Here is a 16165-nt window from a genome sequence, read left to right on the forward strand (position 1 = left end):
ACTTCACCTGTGAGAAGTGCACCCAACTCCAGCTCCTTGCAGACCGCGTTAGGAAACTGGAGCTGGAGCTGGATGAACTTCGGATCATTCAGGAGGCTGAGGGGGTGATAGAGAGCAGTTATAGGGAAGTAGTGACACCTAAGTTACAGGATAAAGGTAGCTGGGTGACCATCAGGGGAGGGAAAGGGAATAGGCACACAGTGCAGGGATCCCATGTGGCCGCTCCCCTCAATAATAAGTATACCGTTTTGGATACGGTTGCGGTGGGGGGACCTACCAGGGGAAACCACAGCGGCCAGGTCTCTGGCACTGAGCCTGGCTCTGTGGCTCAGAAGGGAAGGGGGGAGAATAGGAGAGTGATCGTGATAGGAAATTCAATGGTTAGAGGAACAGGCAGGAGATTCTGTGGTCGCGAACGAGACTGCCGGATGGTATGGTGCCTCCCAGGTGCTAGGGTCAGGGATGTCTCGGATCCAAACTACAGGATTCTTAAGGGGGAGGGGGAGCAGCCAGAGGTCGTGGTACACATCGGTACCAATGACATAGCTAGGAAAAGAGATGAGGACCTGAAAAGCGAATATAAGGAGTTAGGTTGGAAGCTAAAAGGCAGGACGAGCAGAATAGTAATCTCAGGATTGATACCGGTGCCACGTGCTAGTGAGGCTAGAAATAGAGAGCGAGTGCAGCTGAACACGTGGCTACAGAGCTGGTGTAGGAGGGAGGGCTTCAGATATGTGGATCGTTGGGATATCTTCTGGCTAAGGTGGGACCTGTACAAGAAGGACGAGTTGCATCTGAACTGGAGGGGCACCAATAACCTGGGCGGGCGGTTTGCTAGAGCTCTTCGGGAGGGTTTAAATTAGTTTGGCAGGGGGATGGGAACCGGAGCTACGGATCAGTGGATGGGGTAGCTGTTGAACAGGCGGATACAGAGTGCAGAGAGTCTGTGAGGAAGGTTAGACAGTTGACAGGGCAAAGTTGCAGCCAGTATGATGGGTTGCAGTGTGTCTATTTTAATGCAAGAAGTGTCAGGAATAAGGGTGATGAACTTAGAGCATGGATCAGTACTTGGAGCTACGATGTTGTGGCCATTACGGAGACTTGGATACCACAGGGGCAGGAATGGATGTCGAATGTTCCGGGCTTTAGATGTTTCAAAAGGAACAGGGAGGGAGGTAAAAGAGGTGGGGGAGTGGCATTGCTAATCAGGGATAGTATCACAGCTGCAGAAAGGGAGGTTGTCGAGGAGGTTTTGTCTACTGAGTCATTATGGGTGGAAGTCAGAAACAGGAAAGGAGCAGTCACTTTATTGGGAGTTTTCTTTAGACCCCCCAATAGCAACAGAGACAAGGAGGAACAGATTGGGAGGCAGATTTTGGAAAGATACAGAAGTAACAGGGTTGATGTCATGGGTGACTTCAACTTCCCTAATATTGATTGGAACCTCCTTAGTGCAAATAGTTTGGATGGAGCAGTTTTTGTCAGGTGTGTCCAGGAAGGGTTCCTGACTCAATATGTCGATAGGCCGACTAGAGGGGAGGCTATGTTGGATTTGGTGCTTGGCAACGAACCAGGCCAGGTGGCAGATCTCTCGGTGGGAGAGCATTTCGGTGATAGTGATCACAACTCCTTAACCTTTACTATAGTCATGGAGAGGGACAGGAGCAGACGGGATGGGAAAGTATTTAATTGGGGGAGAGGGAATTACAATGCTATTAGGCAGGAACTGGGGAGCATAAATTGGGAACAGATGTTCTCAGGGAAATGCAAGACAGAAATGTGGAGGTTGTTTAAGGAGCACTTGCTGCGACTGCTGGATAGGTTTGTCCCGATGAGCCAAGGAAGGGATGGTAGGGTGAAGGAACCTTGGATGACAAAAGATGTGGAACAGCTAGTCAAGAGGAAGAAGGAAGCTTACTTAAGGTTGAGGAAGTAAGGATCAGACAGGGCTGTAGAGGGTTACAATGTAGCCAGGAAGGAACTGAAGAATCGACTTAGGAGAGCTAGAAGGGGACATGAAAAGTCTTGGCGGGTAGGATTAAGGAAAATCCCAAGGCGTTCTACACTTATGTGAGGAACAAGAGGATGGCCAGAGTGAGGGTAGGGCCGATCAGGGATAGTGGAGGGAACTTGTGCCTGGAGTCGGAGGAGGTAGGGGGGGGTCCAAAATAAATACTTTGCTTTAGTATTCATTCGTGAGAGGGACCTGGTCATTTGTGAGGACAGCGTGAAACAGGCTGATATGCTCGAACAGGTTGATGTTATGAGGGAGGATGTGCTGGAAATTTTGAAAGATATGAAGACAGATAAGTCCCCGGGGCCAGACGGGATATACCCAAGGATATTACGGGAAGCGAGGGAAGAGATTGCCGAGCCTTTGGCGATGATCTTTGCGTCCTCACTGTCCACTGGAGTAGTACCAGATGATTGGAGGGTGGCAAATGTTATTCCCTTGTTCAAGAAAGGGAATAGGGATAACCCTGGGAATTATAGACCAGTCAGTCTTACGTAGGTAGTGGGAAAATTATTTGCTTGGATTCTGAGAGACAAGATTTATGATTATTTGGAAAAGCATCGTTTGATTAGGGACAGTCAGCATTGCTTTGTGAGGGGCAGGTCGTGCCTCACAAGCCTTATTGAATTCTTTGAAGATTTGTCAAAACACATTGATGAAGGAAGAGCAGTGGATGTGGTGTATATGGATTTTAGCAAGGCGTTTGATAAGGTTCCCCATGGTAGGCTCATTCAGAAAGTAAGGAGGCATGGGATACAGGGAAAGTTGGCTGTCTGGATACAGAATTGGCTGGCCCATAGAAGACAGAGGGTGGTAGTAGATGGAAAGTATTCAGCCTGGAGCTCGGTGACCAGTGGCGTTCCGCAGGGATCTGTTCTGGGACCTCTGCTCTTTGTGATTTTTATAAATGACTTGGATGAGGAAGTGGAAGGCTGGGTTAGCAAGTTTGCCGATGACACGAAGATTGCTGGAGTTGTGGATAGTGTGGAAGGCTGTTGTAAGTTGCAAAGGGACATTGACAGGAAGCAGAGCTGGGCTGAGAAGTGGCAGATGGAGTTCAACCTGGAAAAGTGTGAAGTGATTCATTTTGGAAGTTCGAATTTGAATGCAGAATACAGGCTTAAAGACAGGATTCTTGGTAGTGTGGAGGAACAGAGGGATCTTGGGGTCCATGTCCATAGATCGCTCAAAGTTGCCACCCAAGTTGACAGGGTTGTTAAGAAGGCGTATGGTGTGTTGGCTTTCATTAACAGGGGGATTGAGTTTCAGAGCTGCGAGGTTATGTTGCAGCTCTATAAAGCCCTGGTTCGACCACACTTGGAATATTGTGTTCAGTTCTGGTCGCCTCATTATAGGAAGGATGTGGAAGCTTGAGAGAGGGTGCAGAGGAGATTTACCAGGATGCTGCCTGGACTGGAGGGCATGTCATACGAAGAAAGATTGAGGGAGCTGGGGCTTTTCTCATTGGAGCGAAGAATGATGAGAGGTGACTTGATAGAGGGGTACAAGATGATGAGAGGCATAGATAGAGTGGATAGCCAGAGACTTTTTCCCAGGGTGGAAAGGGCTATCACCAGGGGGTATAATTTTAAGGTGATTGGAGGAAGGTTTAGGGGAGATGTCAGAGGTAGGTTCTTTACACAGAGAGTGGTGGGTGCGTGGAATGCACTGCCAGCGGTGGTAGTCGAAGCAGATACATTAGGGACATTTAAGCGACTCTTGGGTAGGTACATGGATGATAGTAGAATGAAGGGAATGTAGGTAGTTTGATCTTAGAGTAGGTTAAAGATTCGGCACAACATCGTGGGCCAAAGGGCCTGTACTGTGCTGTACTGTTCTATGTTCTATGTTCTATGTTCCATGGAACAAAGAAACACGAGAGGCCATTTAATGTTTTGAACCTGTTCTGTCATTTAATGAGATCATGGCTTATCTGTGACCTAACTTCATATGTGCATCTTTTCCCCATATCCCTAATACCTTTGTATAACAAAAATATATCAATCTTACATTTAAGATGACATTTAATATCGCATCAGTTGCTGCTTTCAGAAGATAGTCATTGGGCAGGATTTTATCCAGCCCTCGATGCCTGGATCCTTTGGGGTGGGGGAGGCATGAAGATTGCCACAGAGGAGGCCCACAAAGGACCTTGACACTGGCCCAATCCTGACAGCAGTGACGAGGCCTCGTGGCGGCCTCCCCGCCGCTCAGCGACAGGACCTCAATTTTAATATGCAAATAAATGTATTTACCTGACTTAATGATAGTCCCATCGCCTCCTGATGAGCCGCCGTGATCTTCATTCTGGTGGCCGGAATTGTCGCCCCTTCAGTTCCCCGTCCAGGGAAATGAGGAAAGTCAATTGTGGGGAGGGGGGAGGAGGTCATTTTCTCAGTGCAGGAGGGGAGAGCAAGTTGCAAGTACCTGTCCTCATAACATCTCTGGGACTCTGTAGCCAGGGAATTGTCCGCTCTGGAGGTGGCTTGTCTACTGAGGAAGACTAGGCCACAAGGAGGGACAGGAGGACGACTGGCCAGGGAAATTAGTAACTTGCTGGCCAAGTGCAGCCTGGTAATGAGGGAAGGGGCAGAAGGTTACAGAGTGCACTGGGAGCAACCAGCAGTGAGGAGGCGAGCCTACCCTGTAGGCAGTGTCTACCGCCCACAGTTGAGCTTTCTGCAAATGTCAGAGCACCAGTGCTGAAGAAGACTGCGCCTATCACAGGAGACTGTTTCATCTCTGTGTGAGGTGATGGCAGCGGAGGTCACTTCCAACTGTGTGAGTGGCCATCCAATACTGGTCATACTGAAGCTAACAGTCGCTCTGAATGTCTACACATCAGACTCCTTCCAGGCTTCATCAGGAGGCATGTGAGGAGTCTCACAGTCATCAGCGCAGTACTGCATTAAGGTGGTAACTGATGCCATATTCAGACATGCCAACCAGTTCATCAAGTTCCAGACGGACTCCGTCAGTCATGCCAAGAGAGCCAGAGGTGTCAGCGCTGTCGCTGGGTTCCCCATGGTCCAAGGTGTAATTCACTGCACACATGTGGCCATTAGAGCACCTGCAGGTCTGTCAGGGGCCTTCATTAATCGAAAGGGGTTTCACTCAATGAATGTGCAACTTGTCTGTGAACATTACAAGAGTGTACTGCAGGTGTGTGCTCATTATCCTGGAAGTAGGCACGATGCATTCATTCTCTAGAACTCCCAGCCTCCCAGGAACACACGGAGTGAAGCCGAGGAACGTACAGTGTGAGCCATGTGACCACCAGAGTCACCATTGAGCAGACCATAGGTCTGCTGAAAATGAGATTTAGCTGTCTCAATCACTCAGGTGTTGCCCTATAGTACTCAACATAAAGGGTATCTCGCATTGCTGTCATCTGCTGATCTTTACATAACCTGGAACTGCAGAGGAGGGAGGCCCTGGAGGATGAGGATATTGTTCAGCGCGAGGCATCCTCAGATGAGGATGATGAAACGGCTGAGGATGAGGAAGAGGGGGCACAGCCACATGAACGGGAGGGGAAGGTGCTGGAGGTTTGCAGGGGTTGAGTCCAAGGGAGGCCCTAATACTCAGGCGTTTCTCCTGAACGGAGGCTCATCACCCAGGGATTGACAGATCAGTCTGAAATGAGGCATTCACATCAGCTGGAAGCACAGAAGTACTCACCTTCGGGGGAAATCTCAGCTGCAATTGCCTACCTTTCTCTCAAACACCACAAGGTCCGAATGTGCCGCCTCCCTTAATCTTCCTCTAATGCAGATCAACCAGATCGCCTAAAACATCTACATTGACTTGTGACAGATGAAAATGAACATGCCAAGTGAAAATTTTAGAAATTTTTGGTGAGTAATAACAGCAAATAAATATTTACAAATCACACCAGTGACCCCGTAGTGCATTTATTGTGATTGTTTGAACCGTTTGTGAGTGCTCTCCCATGTGGACGACCCTTCGCCACCAGCCACGGCAGAGGCCGGTGACTGTTCAGGATGTACCGTGGCTTTGGATGAATTTAACAGGCATCCTCTGCCTGCCCGAGGCCGTGAGGGCCCCGGCATGTTGAGGTGATCTTGAGCAGTCTCAGGACCACCCTCTGACACCCTGGGATTATGAGATGGTGATGTCACTGACGCAGAGGACAAGGAGCTGCTGAATGTATCAGAAACGCCCTGAGATGAGACCCCATATAAACTCTGCTGCTGCCCCTGTGCCTATTTGCTGCTCAATCGGGCCTCCCTGCTGACCTCAGAGGGATGAGCAGCTTCCGGATGTTGCAGGAGCCTCATCACTTTCTCTGTGAATTTTTGCAGGACCTCCAGGATCGGGCCCTCCACAGCAGCTACCAATCTGTCAATGAAGGAACCAGATGGACAGAGGACAGGGACTGTGTGGTACTCATGGCCTGGATGGAGATCTCCAAAGTCTGAGCCAGAGCATGCATCATCTCTGGTAACTCTGCCAGATCTCCCCACACCGCACACTGCACCTGCAACATCTCCCATTGAATGGATGTTCGAAGAGGCTCATCATCAACATGGGGCTCAGCACTGGCCTGACCTCCCACAGTCCTCCGAGTGTCAGAGGCTTCGGCTGATACTGCCTCTGCCAGCTGGTCTGGCACTTGTGTGGCACTGGCACCAGATTGTGAGCATGAATCGGAGCAGACTAACAGCCCAACCGAGGTGACTGCCTGTGTGCTGGTGCTTGCTGCGGGGAGAGGATAACGCTGCACTTCTGAGGTCCCCTCAACCTCCTCAAAGGTGGACGGATGTGCCCCAGAGACACCGCCTGGCCAGTCCTGTGTTTCACCTGCAGGAGAAAAAGAATGATCAGTTGTGATCAGCACTCCGACTGAAGGACATGTCATTGACTGCAGTGTGGCCACAAGTGTGTGATTGTGACCTTGCGAGCAACCTTGAGCCAAGCCCCCAACCCCCCACCTCCCCCTCGAACACACCCTGGGGAACTCACCCTCCTGGCCAGGTGCTCTGGCCTCACCATCAGCTACTGAGCATCCTCTGTCCTCCCCTGCAAATGTCAATGCCTCCTCCTCCACTCTGGTGAGAAAGGTGAGGTTGGCCACTCCGCCACCGGTCCTGGGCACTTTCTTGGACATTCTGTGCCCTCTTCTGTCGGGACACAATTAGTTCATGGCAATTAGTTCAGACCCTTGACTTGCAAGAGCACCCACTCACTCCTCGTGCTGCATCTGGAAACAATGCCATTGAAGCACACAATTGGCACACCTCTGGACCATTGTGCATCTCAGATGTGCCCAGTACACGGTGCACGACAGGGCTACAAAATTCACTGCAGATGGATGGCTTTGACTTTGTAGCATCAGCACACAGTGACCCTCTCGTGTCATTTAAAAGCTGCAATGACTGCGGAATGCCCCTCACCCTGGCAGAGTGCAGAAGCATTGACCCACTTGCAGCACTGCAGCCATGTCCTCCTCACTACCCCATGGCTGCTGACCTCCTCCACTACCTCCAGCCATGCTTTCTTGCTGACTTTGGGAGGCCTCCTCCTTCCTTCTGCTGGGAAGACGACCTCCTGCCTTGCCTCAGCCGCTTGGAGCAGGAAATGCATGGAGTCTTCAGAGAACCTGGGTGTCACATGGTTGCATCTCTCGGCCATTGCAGCAAGCGGGTTCTGGTATGTTTCAGGTACATTAATGTTTACTGAAGGGGTGGTGCCCCTTTAATTCCTGTGGCACTCCTTTCACCCTGAGGCAGCTATATTCCTTTTTCTAATATGCTGCTCCTTAAACGTCCTACTTGCTGCAGGTAAGCCTCTCCGAGCCACTGAGGTTGTTGAAGCCCGTTTTGAGCACCCTCTTCCGGCGCTATCCCTGCCCCCACCAACGCTCACCCTCCTGCCCATGCATGCCCTTTTCTGTCAAAAAAATGTCGCCGAGCCGCTAATTGGACACTTAGCGCTGAATTGCGGTGGCAGCTGAGTGCAGAGCACGGAGCAGGAGCGACTGCGGAACCCACTTCCACATCCGGGACTGTGGATCCGCTGGGAAACGTAGTATTCTGACATATATCTCTTTGCAGCCTCTCTGTGTCCTCCCCACAGTCTACTTTCCACCTACATTTGTATCGTCAGAAACTTCGATACATTAGTCTCGACCACTTCATCAAAATCATCGAAGTAAATTGCTGAGGTTCCAGCACTGATCCTTGCTGCACTCCACGATTGACTGCCTGCAAACTTGAAAATGTCCTGTTTATGCTCACTCTTTGCTTCCTGTCTGTTACCCAATCCTCTATGCAGGCTAATATATGACCCAACTCCATGAGTCCTTAACTTGCCTATTAACCTTTTGTGTGGCACCTAATCGAATACCTTTTGGAAATCTAGATATATGACATTTCCTGGTTCCCCTTTATCTACCCGATTAGGCACATTCTCAAAAATCTCGAACAAATTTCTCAAACAGGCTTTTCCTTTAGTTAAACCATGCTGGCTTGTTCTAATCATACTATGCTTTTCAACTGCATTATTAAGATTTCCTTAATAATAGCTTCTTGCATTTTTCCAACAACTGATGTTAGGCTAACAGGCCTGCAGTTCATGGTTCATGTAGTTCATGTTGTTTATCTCTCTCCCATTTTCTTGAAAAGTGATGTAACATTTGCTTACTTCCAATCTGATGGACCATTCCTGAATCTAAAGAATTTTGGAAAATCATAGCTGGCGCACACACTATCTCTGCATCCCTAGGATGTTGGCCATTGGATCCCAGGGATTTGCCAGATTTTAGTCCCTTCGGTTTCTCCAATAATTTTTCTCTACTGATATTAATTTCCTTCCTCTTTTTAGCCCCTTGGTTACCTTCCATTTCTGTTATGGAATTGTGTCTTCTACTGTGAATACAGACACAAAATATTTGTTCAATGTCTCTGCCGTTTCCTCATTCCCCAGGATAGTTTCTCCTGTCTGTTTACTTTAGCTATTCTCTTCCTTTTTATATGCTTATAAAAGCGCTTACAAATCTGTCCCCTATTTTTTGTCCTTGTTTGAATGTAGTTTAGTTTAGTTTAGAGATACAGCACTGAAACAGGCCCTTCGGCCCACCGAGTCTGTGCTGACCATCAACCCCCCATTTTACACTAATCTACACTAATCCCATATTCCTACCACATCCCCACCTGTCCCTATATTTCCCTACCACCTACCTGTACTAGTGGCAATTTATAATGGGCAATTTACCTACCAACATGCAAGTCTTTTGGCTTGTGGGAGGAAACCGGAGCACCCGGCGGAGAAAACCCACGCAGACACAGGGAGAACTTGCAAACTCCACACAGGCAGTACCCGGAATCGAACCCGGGTCGCTGGAGCTGTGAGGCTGCGGTGCTAACCACTGCGCCACTGTACCTAGCCTGTACCTGAGGTACACCTTCCTCAAAGATAACCCATTGTTCTGTTACAGTTTTCCTGTCAGTCTTTGGTTTTATTTTATCCTGGCTAGATCCCTCCTCATGGTATTGAAATTAGCCCTCTTCCAATCTGGACATTCGACCTTATATTCTTCCCTGCTTTTCTGCATTACTAGTCTAAACTTTAATACAATGATCACTCTCACCCAAGTGTTTCCTACAGACACTTGTCCACATGGCCGACTTCATTCTGCAGAACCAGATCCAGCAATGCCTCCATTCTAGTTGGGCCCCCTCACTGAATCCCCCACTATCAACACCCTGGGTGTTACCATTGAATGGAAACTGAACTGGAGTAGCCATATAAAAATACCATGACTACAAGAGTTGGACAGAGGCTAGGAATCCTGCAGCAAGTAACTCACCTCTCGACTCCCCAAAGCCTGTCCACCATCTACAAGGCACAAGTCAGGAATGTGATGGAATACTCTCCAGTTGCCTGTATGGGAAAAGCTTCAAAAACACTCAAGAAGCTCGACACCATCAAGAACAAAGCATCCCGCTTCATTGGCACTCCATCTACAAACACTGACTCCCTTCACCACTGACGTACAGTGGCAGCAGTGTGTATCATCTACAAGATGCACTGCAGCAACTCAGCAACAGCACCTTCCAATCCCACGACCTCTACCATCTGAAAGAACAAGGGAAGCAGATACATGGGAACACCACCACCTGCAAGTTCCCCTCCAAGCCACACACCATCCTGACATGGAACTATATCGCTGTTCCTTCACTGTCGCTGGGTCAAAATCCCAGAACTCCCTTCCTAACAGCTCTGTGGGTCTACCTGCCCAACATGGACTGCAGCGGTTCAAGAAGGCAGCTCACCACCACCTTCTCAAGGGCAATTAGGGATGGGCAATAAATGCTGTCCGAGCCAGCGATGTCCACATCCCAGGAATGAATTTTTAAAAATACTGATCAAGGAAGTTCTCCTGAACACATTTCAGAAATTCCTGCCCAAACGTTTGCCACAATTTGTGAGAAGAAATGTTTCCTAATTTACTCCTAAAAGGTCTGGCTCTAATTTTTTGATTGTGCTCCCTAGTACTAGACTCTTCAACAAGTGAATATAGTTTCTCTCTATCAACCACACTCTTGTATTCTCATCCAATAGGTGGAATGTCCCGCAGTCCATTAGCCGGTTGATTTTAACACCAGGACCCAGGGAGAACTTCACAAACAAATATAGGATATTCTTTATACATCTAAATATGCAGAATAGGTCTCAGTTCAACATCTCAATAGAAACAGGATGTTATTTATCATAATTATCTTCTTCAGGTCTATTATTCATCCACTGAACTTCACACCGATACTGTAACAAACCCAAAGTATTTTCCATACCTCGAGCATTGAGATCCAAGGAAAATGCCAGTGAATACACTGCACTCTCAGGGCTTAACTTTGTGGAGCCAGCACAGTACCTGATGCCAGGTCGAAAAGGCAAGGAGACCACCACCTTGGCCCTTTGGAGACCCACCGGTTCAAATTAATGGCGTTCAGGCAGTTAACTGCCCAATGCCATGACCCTCATCCTTTTAAGGACGAGGATCCAGCCTCCAAGAGCTGCTGGCCAGTCAGGGCACCACTGGGAGTGTTGGCCATTGTTGGTAGTACAAGAGGCCCGGGACTGGGTCCACCGCTGAAGCTCTGGACCCCAGGTAAGTGAGGCAGAGTCGAGGGGGTCAGTCCACTAGGCGCTGGTGAGGTGGGGGCTGGTGATCTTTGAAGGTGGGGTGGTGTTAGTGGAGGGGCAGATTTTGCCACTGGAGGCCCATTGTGGGCCACAGATTGCCTATGGAGGAGGACCCTCCCCCACCGTCCACCGCACCCCCACCCCCCTCACAAGCCTGCAGTGAGGCTGCCTTCGTTTGCTAACATCGACCTGCATCGACCTCAGCAGGAACAAAGACCCGAGGCAACCACGGAAATGGGGAAACGGAAGAGAAACTTCGCCAGAAAAGAACCACATGTTTATTGGGATGCAAAAAAAAGTGTGATTTTACTAAGCTTCTCACGAGCCTTTCAATGAAATGCTCTTTTCTCAAATCACATTTCACTCCGCTGGGTGTGGAGGTGTCATGCTAGGGACCCCACCAAAAATGAGGCACATTAATTTTGTCATGAACATTGATTTTAAACTCTTACTGGAGTGAAGAATGGATTTGTTAAACAGATCAGCCGTGGCTGGAAGTACATTTGCATATGAACAGGCAATGTTTGAAAGGACAAAGCAGCCTTCCTTGACACATTGAAACACAATGGACTTTTGATCACCAGATGTTGAAGGTGGGGGCGCTCGTATTCCAGGATGACTGCAAAGATGGTCGAATATACAAATGGATATTGTCAAACCAGCTAGTCACATGACTAACCTGCTGGGCAACCTGAGTTTTTTGAAATTGTCCAAACAGTTTGGGCAGAAAGCAAAATAATCCTGGACTGAGAAGGTCTCTCCTGGCTGGCTCGCCACAGCCTCTCCTGTCTGCTTGCTCCCATCTCTTTCTCATGGAACTCCAAATTCACGGAAGACACATGAACCCCAAGAGAGAAAAGTCTCTTCCAGTGAACAAGGTTGAAGAAGAATACTAGGCCCAACGAAAAGCAAGATCTTCATCCAATAAAAGGACACGACAGTGAGCTCGAACAATCGTAACACAAAAAACCTCCTCAGATGTTGCCTTACATTTTTCCACTTTATTTCTTCTGTTTTCTTTCTGTCTCTATCTGAGTGTATGTATCGCGTGTGCATGTTAGCATGGGTGTGTCATGCATCCATAGGCTTTAACCGAATTACAGTTTAAGTTTAATAAAATTCAACGTTTCTTCTTTAAACCTAAGGAAGCCTGTTTGTGCTGGTTTCTTTGCCTTATAATTGGAAAACGGCGAACAAGGATTCAACACAGGGAGAGCTAAAAATAGTGCACTTAAAATTAAATCCTGTTACAGTAAAACAAGGTGAAGGCTGAAAGGGAACCCTAGACTTCTTTCCCACCTGATTGTAACAGAAGTTTGGGTGCTAGCGTCTGGAATTGACCCACAGACAAACGAGAGAAATTGGAAATGGGAAGCCAAATTGGTCCCAGTCAAAAAAGAGCAAGATTTCAAAACAGGTTTGCTTGTGGTTGTGTGTGCTTGAATACTAACATGTCTGCAGGTGAAGCGAGTAGCTCTCCAAGCCAGGGTGAAGTAACTTGGGATAGGTTAAAAGCACTGTCTATGGAGGAGTTGAGGAAAATGGCTGAGCAGTGTGTGATCACTGTACATGGCAAGGCTGGGAAGTCTGAACCCCTAAGACCAGTGGCCAACCATTGAATCTGAAGAAAGAGAAACAGGGTTAGAAGCAGACTCTGACAGGGTATTGCTGACAAAGATACAATTGGAACAGATAAAACTTGAATTTGAGGAAAGAGAGAGGGAGAAACAAAGTACCTTCCAGACGGAATGTGAAGGAAATGAAAGACAGGAGAAGGAAAGAGAGAGAGGGGAGAGAGAAAGAGATAGAATATTCCAGAAAGAATGCGAAGAAAGAGAGCTGAAGCAGCTTGAGCTAACTAGGGGGTGACAGAGTAACCCCAGTTAAAGCATGGCCAATATGGAGGAACATAATTCAGGGCTAGATACAGAATTGTTAAAACTAGCTCAGCTAATTCCAAAATTTAATGAGGAAGATGTAGAAGAAGTTTTGTGTCCTTTGAGAAACTGGTAAGGCAGCTAAAATGGCCAGCTGTGACCTGGTCTCTTTTACTACAAAGCAAGCTATCCGGAAAAGCACATGAGGTTTATTTTCTGTTGCCAGATGAGAGTTCATCAAATTATGAATTGACCAAAAATGCTATTTTCGGGGCAGATTAATTAGTACCCAAAGCCTATCGCCAAAAGTTTCGAACCCTTCAGAAGCAAGTTAATCAAACTTATCTGGAGTTTGAAAGAAGCAAGCAGCTTTCTGTTGACCAGTGCCTGAGGGCTCTTAAAGCTCATCTATGAGAATCTCAGGGCAGTAGTTTTGTGAGAGGAATTTAAAAACTCTCTCCCACTCTCCATAAAGACCCATGTAGAGGAGCAGCAGGTCCAGAGAGCCCAGCAAGCGGCTGTTCTGCCTGATGAGTTTGCTTCAATTTATAAGTTGGTTTCCCGGGGAGAACCTTTTCCCAGTCACCCGCACAAATCCGAAAAGGACAAAGGGTGGGAAGGTGATAGGAGCCCCAGCAGTCCTGGGAGAGAAAGAACAGCAAGAGACATGGGGGCCCTCCTCTAGCCAAGAAGAAAGGTGCACTTGTCCAGAGATCATTGAAGGCAGAAGCCCAGGTAGATAAGGTGGTGAGGAAGGCATATGGAATACTTGCCTTTATTAGCTGAGGCATAGAATATAAGTGCAGGGAGGTTATGATGGAGCTGTATAAAATGGTAGTTAGGCCACAGCTGGAGCACTGTGCACAGTTCTGGGCACCACACGACAGGAAGGATGTGATTGCACTGGAGAGGGTGCAGAGGAGATTCACCAGGATGTTGCCTGGGCTGGAGCATTTCAGCTATGAAGAGAGACTGAAAAGGCTAGGATTGTTTTCCTGAGAGCAGAGAAGGATGAGGGGGGATATGATTGAGGTATACAAAATTATGAGGGGCATTGATAGGTTAGATCGGAAGAAACTTTTTCCCTTAGTAGAGGGGTCAATAACCAGGGGGCATAGATTTCAGGTAAGGGGAAGGATGTTTAGAGGGGAAGGAGGTTTCGAGGGGAAGGAGGTTTAGAGAGCATTTGAGGAAAAATATTTTCACCCAGAGGGTGGTTGGAATCTGGAACACACTGCCTGAAGGGGTGGCAGAGGCAGAACCCTCACAACATTTAAGAAGTATTTAGATGAGTACTTGAAACGTCACAGCATACAAGGCTATAGGCCAAGTGCTGGAAAATGGGATTAGAATAGTTAAGTGCTTGATGGCCGGCACAGACACGATGGGCCGAAGGGCCTGTATCTGTGCTGTATAACTCTATGACTCTAACCCCATCCCCCTTGAGCGGGGCAGGCAAGCCCATAGTAATAGAATGCAGTAAATGAGACTGCAACCGATAAAACAGTGTGTTTAAAATGAAACCCTGTTGTGATAAGACCAGGTGAAGGTAGAAAGGGAACCCCAGACATCTTTCTCACCTGGTCTTAACAATTCTGAGTAATTTTGATCGAGTAAACAAAAGTTGTTTCCACTTGGAGGTGGATCGGTGCCCAGAGATCACAAATTTTACATAATTGCCAAAGGAGGCAGAAAAGTTGAAAAGAATTTGTATTACACAGCAAGTTATGATGATCTGGAATGCACGACATGAAAGTTTAGTGGAAGTACATTCAATATCCCTTTCAAAAGGTAATTAGATGTATATTTGAAAAGGAAAATAAATTACATCACTAAGGAGAAAGATCAGGAGAGTGGCACTAATTGGATCGGTCTTTCAGAGCCCAGGCAGACACGATGTACCGAATGGTCTCATTCTGTGCTGTATGATTATGTTTTACAGAGATCGTTGTGAAGCTGTGGGAGCTCTATCACCACTCGGGATCCAGTTTTGCTGCCTTCATGCAGATCCGGTGATAATCCCAATTCCACCTTTGCTACAACACACCCATATTAGTTTGAACTGTTAGAACAGTGGGCCAGATACTGGTGTAACAAATGGAGTGTGAGTCACGACTTTGTCAGAGAGAATAACATGACATTCTTCATCAGACAGTGAAGTTATTTCATGCATCCTGTAATCCAAGTGATGAAGGTGCCAGTGTGACATCTTTGCTTTTCTCTATTACATTGCAGCCTTATTGTCCCCTTTCATGTCGGCAGAGCTCTATTTTTGGATGCTGTTCTCACCAAACATGCTCCTATCACGACACTTTCCTTTTCTGTTGACATTCTCATATATGTCACACTTCCATCCACATAAATTAATTTTCTGTCTTTCTATGAGCAGACAATTTGGTTTACTCTGTGTGATATCAAGAAATGGCTGAAGGCACTGGATAATGGGCCTTGACATCATCCTGACTGGAGTACTGAAGACTGGTGCTTCAGAATTAGCTGTGCCATTAACCAAGCTATTCCAGTATGGCTACAACACAAAGAACAAAAGAACAAAGAAAATTACAGCACAGGAACAGGCCCTTCGGCCCTCCAAGCCTGTGCGGATCCAGATCCTCTATCCAGACATGCCCCTTATTTTCTAAGGGTCTGTATCTCTTTGCTTCCTGCCCATTCATGTATCTGTCTAGATACATCTTAAAAGACGCTATCATGCCCGCGTCTACCACCTCCGCTGGCAACGCATTCCAGGCACCCACCACCCGCTGCGTAAAGAACTTTCCACGCATATCCCCCCTAAACATTTCCCCTCTCACTTTGAACTCGTGACCCCTAGTAATTGAATCCCCCACTCTGGGAAAAAGCTTCTTGCTATCCACTCTGTCTATACCTCTCATGATTTTGTCCACCTCAATCAGGTCCCCCCTCAACCTCCGTCTTTCTAATGAAAATAATCCGAATCTACTCAACCTCTCTTCATAGCTAGCGCCCTCCACACCAGGCAACATCCTGGTGAACCTCCTCTGCACCCTCTCCAAAGCATCCACATCCTTTTGGTAATGTGGTGACCAGAACTGCACGCAGTATTCCAAATGTGGCCGAACCAAAG

Source organism: Heterodontus francisci, chromosome 17 (genome assembly GCF_036365525.1).
Source record: "Heterodontus francisci isolate sHetFra1 chromosome 17, sHetFra1.hap1, whole genome shotgun sequence".
Lineage (NCBI taxonomy): Eukaryota > Metazoa > Chordata > Chondrichthyes > Heterodontiformes > Heterodontidae > Heterodontus > Heterodontus francisci.